The sequence below is a fragment of the Dasypus novemcinctus genome, chromosome 6 (genome assembly GCF_030445035.2).
Source record: "Dasypus novemcinctus isolate mDasNov1 chromosome 6, mDasNov1.1.hap2, whole genome shotgun sequence".
Lineage (NCBI taxonomy): Eukaryota > Metazoa > Chordata > Mammalia > Cingulata > Dasypodidae > Dasypus > Dasypus novemcinctus.
In genome coordinates this window covers 89909789-89917937 of record NC_080678.1, presented here as the reverse complement: position 1 = coordinate 89917937, position 8149 = coordinate 89909789, and positions in this window count along the sequence as shown.

Here is an 8149-nt window from a genome sequence, read left to right as displayed (position 1 = left end):
GTCCTCAAGCAGCAGCCCTGGGGGCGCGTGGCCTGCAGCAGAGCTGGGGCAGCCTGGGACTGGTGCTCCCACAGGTGCTCCCTGCCTGAGCTGAGGAGGGGTGGGGAGAGGGGTGGGGTAGGGCCTGAAGGGTCCCTGGACTTGGGAGCAGAGGGAACCCGACCCCCTGGGGGGGGGGTGTGGAGAGTGTGTGGCCATGGGCGGCAGGTGCAGGGTCCTGGAGGGTCTGCTGTGGGGGCAGAGGCCAGAACACAGGGGCTGGGTGGCCCCAGCTGGGCTGTCAGGACAGTGAGATGGGGTTAGGGGGGTCCTAGGGGAAGAGGCACCTGCTGGAGGAAGGGCTTGCCCAGGGAGGCGGAGCCTGGACATCAACCTCCAGGGGTCCCAGCCCCACCTCTTGGGCTGGCGGGCCTGTGAGCTGCCCCCACTGCCCCCCCCTGCCCACAGCCCTCTCTCCTCCCAGCTTTTGGCCTTTCTCCTGCAGCAACCCAGGAACCCTCTTAGGCCTATTTGCTGCTTCCTCTAGCACTGACACAAGCATTTAGTGGCACTGAGCCCTCCCCCCCTCCCCGAGGGGGCTGCTTTTCAGGGGAGGGGGTGGGCAGTGGAGAAGCAAGACAAGCTTTCCCAAACTCAGCCTCCTGTGGGCCGCCTGCCGGGGGTCCCCCAGGAGTTCCACAGAAACACTGGTCCCTCGTGAGTGCTGCCTCGCAGCTGCACGTGCAGGGATGCCCCCACTGTGGAGTGGACGGTCAGAGGCAGAGCCCCTGGGGCTGGGTGCTGGGTGCTGTGGGTCAGGGATGCACCCAGCAAGCCAGATCGAGCCCATGGGGACAGCGGAGCCCTGTCTGCGTGTGAGATGCACCCGCGTCCTTGCACGTCCATGCAAAGCCACTGTGGGAGGGCCACGCCCACCTCCACTGCCTTTTCCATGTTGCATTTCAGAGAATATCTTCAACAAGGTCTTTGGAGACTCTCAGTTGAGCCTATTCTAGTGTCATCTTCCTACATGAATGAAGGACTAGAGAAGGTACAGCTGCTGGAGCCTGGGGAGTTCATCCCACCTGCTCGCATTCTTGGAGTGCTCCTTGTTCATCTAACCCCCTTGTCCCAACATTTCCTTCTTTTGTTGCAGGCAAATATGATGATTAGAAAAGCCACCGCTGGAGATAAGCCCCCTCCTGCCCTCCGTGGTCTCAGGGGCCGAGGGTAAAGCCGGGCTTGGGCATCAGCACGTTCGGGTCCCGATCCCTCCCCCACACTATAACTCTGAGTTGGAGGAAGTTGCTTACGGTCTCTGAGTTACAGTTTCCTCCTCTGTACAAGGAGGCTAAGATAATACCCACCTCGCCTTTATGAGAGCTAAGGTACCTGCCTGTATCTTTGGTCTTAAGAGGCTGGAGTTGCGTCCAGGTGAGGCCACTTCCCTCTCTGACATGCGCTTGGGAAAAGAAAAGGAAGCAGCTGAGGGCCCCATGCAGATATAGGGTTTGGTTTACGGATCTTCTCCATTGCCGCCCTTTGCTGCCTGCTGCGCCCTTTGAGCTGCACTGTGGCTTTCGGCTCTTCTTCCTTCCACCCTGTGCCTCCCTCCCTGATGGTGTTGGGTGCTGTCCTCAGACCAGGACTGACGTCCTTCCAGGCTTCACAGGGGGCTGCACTGGGGTTTGCAGAGCCCTTGGCTGGGCGCATGGTCCCCCATCAAGGGCCTTGGCCAGGGGCCCTGGGGCCCAGGACACTGGCAGGAACCCCCAGGCCAGCCCAGCTCAGGGAGCCCTTACCCTGAACCTGCAGCCCACCCATTACAGCAGGTCAGCCTGTGGTCTCCCTGCTGTTCTGGAGTCTTGCACCTGTCAGGTGCATGAACTGGGTTTCCCTTCCTGGCACAGATGGTACCATTTGGTGGGGGAGGGTGGGGCAGCTCGGCAGGAGGGGACCTCAGGTGGGCTCGGTCTCCTGTATGCCAGTGGGTCCTGGGCTCAGGCCCTTCTCTGCTGAAAGCCTGCAGAGTAGGGTGGCTGGCACATGCGCCTCCTGTGAGCTGCCCATGCCTTGTCTGCGAGGACTTGGTGTAGGGCACTGGGCCGTGTCCCACACGGGCAGCCCTGAAGTTCTGCTGCCGTGGCTCCCTGGTGCACCCCAGGTGCCATTCCCACCTGGCCCTCTTTGCTTGTCCTCCAGGTAGGAAGGTCACCAGAGTGGTCTATGCTTTGATGGCTGCAAAATACCTGAAGGGGCAGACTGGATGGCTGTGGAGGAAGTGAGTCCAATCCATCATTACAGCCATTATGCTGCACTGATTCTGGGGAATTCTACTCAATGCCTTCTTTCTCTTAGGCTCGAAAGGCTTGGAAGATGGGAGCGATCGTTTTCGCCATTGGTGCAAACGAGTTTGAGCAAAAACAGGTAAGTGAGAGCAGGTAATGCAGGGGCCGCCCTTGAGCCTGGTTGAGGGCAGGTGTCAGAGGCTGCTTTCCCTGGGTAGCCCAGGGATGCCATGCTAACCCCCCCAATTACTTGGGTCTACCCTGTCCACTTTACAGAATGGAGTTGGCGGGCTCAGTTGCACCCCAGCTGAGGGTGGAGGCTGCCCCCCATGAGTGCTGCTGCAGATGAAGGATATAGTTCCAGTGAAACACTGCCCAGACCCTGATGTGTTGGCCAGGCACTGTCCCATTTGTGGAAGCAGCTGCCCCTTACATGCCCTGGCTGTGCATCCCAACCACCTCCTCTCCCTTGTAGCTGGAAGGAATTGCAGATTCCAAGGGCCATGTGTTTGGGGTCCCTGATCTGAACTCCCTGTCAAGCATCAGTTCCCAGGTGAGTGGGAAATGGATGTGAGAAGCCCGATGGGCATGAGAAGCTGAAAGTGAGGAGGGGCTTGTCGAGAATCTCCCCACAGCTCACGCCCTGCCCTTCTGCCCACTGTGGATTCTAGGTAATTGAGAAGAGGTGTATCAAAATTAAATCTCTGGAGCTTACCAATGTCTGCATGGGAGGTAAGGGCTGAGGTGTCACTGGTGTAGACAGAGGTATGTGTGTGCATGTGTATGTGCATCCATGTGTGTATGTGGATATGCCTGTGTGTATGTGTGTGAATATATATGGGTGTGAATGTGTGTATGTGTGTGCCTTTTCATGAGTGTATATATGTGCATGTGGGTGTTGGCATGTGTTTGTGTGTGTGTGTGTATGTACATGTGTTGTTGTGGTGGTTGAGGCTGTATAGACCCCAGAAAAGCATGTTCTTAAAGCTATTCCATTCTTGTGGGTGTGAACCTAATGTACGTAGGGCCTTTCCCTTTTGATGAGGTTACTTCAATTAAGGCATAGCCCAGGGTTGTTCTCTGTCCTATTACTGGAGTTGTTTAAAGTGAATGAAATTCAGAAGAAGAGAGAGATAGCAACAGAATCAAGATGCTGGAAATAAGGACACCCAGAAGAGAAGGGAGAGATCAGCAGATGCACCATGTACCATGTGACATACATTGGAGTCCAGGATCGTCAGCAGGTGTTCTTCAGGAGGAAGACCTCAGAACTGTAATCTGAAAGCAAATAAATCCCACTCTAAAAGCCAACCCATTTCTGGTATGTTGCTTTTGGCAGCCTAGCAAACTGGAACAGATTTTGGTAATAAGAAAGTGGGTAGCTGCTATTGCAAATACCAAAAATGTTTTAAAAGCTGTTAGATGGGACAACCAGCAAAATGGCAACAGAATAAGGAGCTCCTGGAGTCAGTTTGTGCTACAGGGCAGTTAGTAATCCCCCAGAGCTGTCTAAAACACCTGTTTGGGGCTTCCAGGAGACCAGACAAATATCCTGCAACATCAGGAGCTATTCTGTGTCTAGAACTGGAAGTTTCACTTCCAAAAACCAGGAAGAGACACTTGGGCACCAAATTCAACTACTAATTAGAAAATTCAGCAGGTTCAAATATAATCCTACTGCTAAAATTTGAGCCAGTCCAAGTTCGAAAGAGGCCAGTAGCCACCATTTTGACTCCATCCCCCAGGATGAGGATAAGCCAGGTTGACTGAAAATTACAGTGAAGGTAGGGACCAGCTTCTTTCACCAAGATCATCCTGCAGTCCTAGCCTATGCTTCAGCCCCACCTCTAGCAGAGAGGAAGCTGGCAGGCCCTGCACCAGCCTCTCCGGGTAACTGTGGGTCCATTTGGCTTGCACGGACCAAATAGTCAGAAGTCTACTAGGTCATCTGTCATCATTTTGGACCTGCATGGCATAGATTGCTGCCCACACCTGCAGTTTCATCTCCTCCCTAAGCAGGGAAGAAAGGGGCGTGAAGCTTCATCAGTCTCTCTGGGCAACTGCAGTCTAGGCCTGTATGACTTGGATTATTATACAAGGCTGCGGCTCTGTGCCTACCCCTGGCAAAGGAGAAAACTGGGAGAAGCATCATCAGTCCCTGGGGCAATGAGGGTAGCTTGAACCTCCACAGCTTACAGCACCAATGACATCCTTGGCTTGTACTAAATAACAAGCAAGGGAGAAAAGGCAAGAGCCCTAAAGAGAGAAACTGCACCCAGAATAAATGCATTTAGTAGCCACATGCCAAGCAGCAATAAAAAATTACAAACCACACCAAGAAACAGGAAGATATGGCCCAGTTAAAGGAACAAGACAAGCCTCCACATTACATAAAGGAGTTAAGACATCTAATCATAGATGTGCAAACAAACCTCAATAAATTCAATGAGATGGCTAAGGAGATTAAGGATATTAAAAAGACATTGGATGAGCACAAAGAAGAATTTGAAAGCATACATAGAACAATAGCAGATCTTATGGGAATGAAAGGTGCAATAAATGAAATTAAAAATACACTGGAATTATATAATAGCAGATTTGAAGATGCAGAAGGAAGGATTGGTGAGCTCGAAGAAATGAACTCTGAAAGCAAACACACAAAAGAACAGATGAAGAAAAGAATGGAAAAAATTGAACATGGTCTTGGGGAACTAAATAACAGCAAGAGAAATGCAAACATTCATGTCATGCATGTCCCAGAAGGAGAAGAGAAGGAAAGGGGGCAGAAGGAATATTTGAAGAAGTACTGGTAGAAAATTTCCCAACCCTATTGAAGAATATAGATATCCATGTCCAAGGAGCACAATGTACTCCCAACTGAATAAATCCAAATAGACCAACTGTGAGGCACATACTAATCAGAATGTCAAATGCCAAAGTCGAAGGGAGAATTCTGAGAATAGCAAGAGAAAAGCAATGCATAACATGTAAAGGATACCCAATAAGACTAAGTGCCAATTTCTCATTAGAAACCACAGAGGCAGGAAGACAGTGGTTTGATATATTTAAGATACTGCAAGAGGAAAAGTTTCCAGCCAAGAATCTTATATCCAGCAAGATTGTCTTTCAGAAATGAGGGAAGATTTAGAATATTCACAGATAAACTGAGACTGAGAGAGTTTGTAACCAAGAGACCAGCTTTGCAGGAAATACTAAAGTGAGTGCTAGAGCCTGAAAAGAAAAGACAGGAGAGAGAGGCTTAAGAGAGATTCTACAAATGAAGAATATATCAGTAAAAGTAAGTAAAAGTGTAAAAAGAATAGTGAAAATAAAATACAAAAGACAAAACCCAAATATTTAGAAATAAACTTAACCAACAATGTAAAGCATTTTTATTCAGAAACCTGCAACTCATTGTTAAAAGAAAAAAAAGACCTAAATAATTGGAAGAACATTCCATGCTCACAGATTGGAAAATGAAATATCATTAAAGATATTAATTCTACTCAAACTGATAAACAGATTCAATGCAAACCTGATAAAAATTCTACCAGCATTTAAAAAATAAATGGAAAACACACTTATCAAATTTATTTGGAAGGGTAAGGGGTGTTTAATAGCCAGAAACATCTTAAAAGGAAAAGTGAAGTTGGTGGACTCTCACTTCCAGTCTTTAATTCATATTACCTAGCTAAGTGGTAAAATAGCATGGTCCTGGCATAAAGACAGACACATAGGCCGATGGATCCAGACCGATGGTTCAAAAATAAGACCCTCACATCTATGGTCAAGTGATTTTGACAAGCCTGTCAAACACCTCCAACTCAAGCAGAACAGTCCATTCAACAAATGGTGCTGAGAGAACTAGATATTCATAGTCAAAAGAAGGAAAGAGGACCCCCCTATATCTCACACTTTCTACAAAAATTAACTCAAAATGGATAAAAAAATCTAAATGTAAAAGCAGGAGCCATAAAGCGTCTAGAAGAAAATGTAGGAAAATATTTTTAAGACCTGGTGGTAGATGGTGGAGTCTTAAAGGAGATAAGAGGAGGACTGAGGTACACCACTGATGTTTAATGTATGTAAAAGTTTTAATTAACCTTACTGTATAAGTGTGGAACTGTATAGAGTTGAAGGTACCACATTATAGTGAAGCACAGCTGGTTTATAAATGGGAATGTGGCTGAAAATGGTAGTCTAGGAATGTAAATGCCAATTGACAGAAAGCTAGAGAATTACCTAGGGACTAAATAACACAGTAAACCCAGAGTGGGTGGGAATTGTGGTTGATGGTACAGATGCAAGAGTTCTTTGTGAGCTAGAGCAGAAGTACATCACTATTGCAGGGTGGTGGGAATGTGAAGCATGGGAAAACAATTGGAGTGACCTATGGGCTGTGGTTAACAGCAGTGATGTAATATTCATGCATCTATGTCAAAGATGTACTGTGTTGATACTGTGGGAGTATGGAAAAAGTGTGCCAAATATATGCTATGGACCTAGTAATGATCTGATGATATTATCTCATAATCTGTAACAAATGTTCCACCATGGTGTGATGTGTTGACAGAGGGATGTTGTATAAGCATTCTGTACATGTACATGATTGTTTTGTAAGTTTGTAACTTCTATCATAAAAATACATTAACAAAATAATAGCAGGGTGGTTTGGGGGGAAAATATACCAAATAAAAGATAAGGACTATGGTTAGGAGTAAGATTTTGAAGATACTCTTTCATAATTTGTAACAGATGTCTCACAACAATGCAAAATGTTGGTGGTGAGTTGATGTATGGGACCCCTGTATGATATTATGCATGTTTGCTTTGTAAGTTCACAACTTTTCTATACACATATTATTTTTGTGTGTTCATGTATAAATGATATAAACATTTAAAAAATAATAATAGGGTGGGTTAGGGAAAAAATAAACCAAATGTAAGATTCTTTGGTTATTAGTAGTATTTTAAGGATGCTCTTTAATCATTAGTAAAAAATGCTCCACCACAATGTAAGGTATTGGTGATAGGGTGAGGTATGAGAGCCCTGTATGAGGTTATATGTATTTCTTACAATAATTGTTTATCTATGTTTATGCATGAGTGATATAATTCAATAACGTTAAAAAATACAACAAAAAAAAAAGCCGTTAAATGGGATAAAAAGTAGAGGTGGGAAGAATTGGGTGGTGCTTGATAGAAAAGGCCCAGAGTACTTTGAAGAGATTGTTGGTAGAAACACAGATGCTAAAGGAACTTCCGATGAGGCCTTAGTCAGAGATGATGAATGTGTCATTGCAAACTGGAAGAAAGGCAATCCTTGTTTTAAAGTGGCAGAGAATTTGGCAAAGTTGAGTCCTGTATCATATGGAAGATGACAGAATTTGGAAATGGCAAGCTTGGAAATGTAGCTGAGGAGATTTGAGACTAAATGTAGAAAATGCAGCCTGGCTTCTCCTTGAAGCTCAGTAAAATGTGAGAGGAAAGGGATAAGCGAGGACTGAACTGATGGGCACAAAGAGAGCAGATATTGATGACTTGGTAAATTCTGAGCTTCTGGAAAGCGAGTTCCCAGAGAATAGTGCCCCATGTGAAAACATCCCTGAACAGGGAGCCGGTCATCAGTGTGCATCAGGACTGGGAATGCAACCATCCAGGGAGGATCTCCAGAAGGTCATTTGTCTTATGGCCTGGACCCCAGTGTTCTACCTGTGAAACCAACAAGTTTTTTGCAAAATCTGTATGAATGGAGCCATTACCGGTTTGGTCTATAAGGAACAGAAATGGGGTAGATTGATGGAAAAATGACTTCAAAGGCACAACCATGGCAGCTGAGGTCTGGACTGTAGACAGTATTCAGCCAAGAGAGCAGAGCAGCC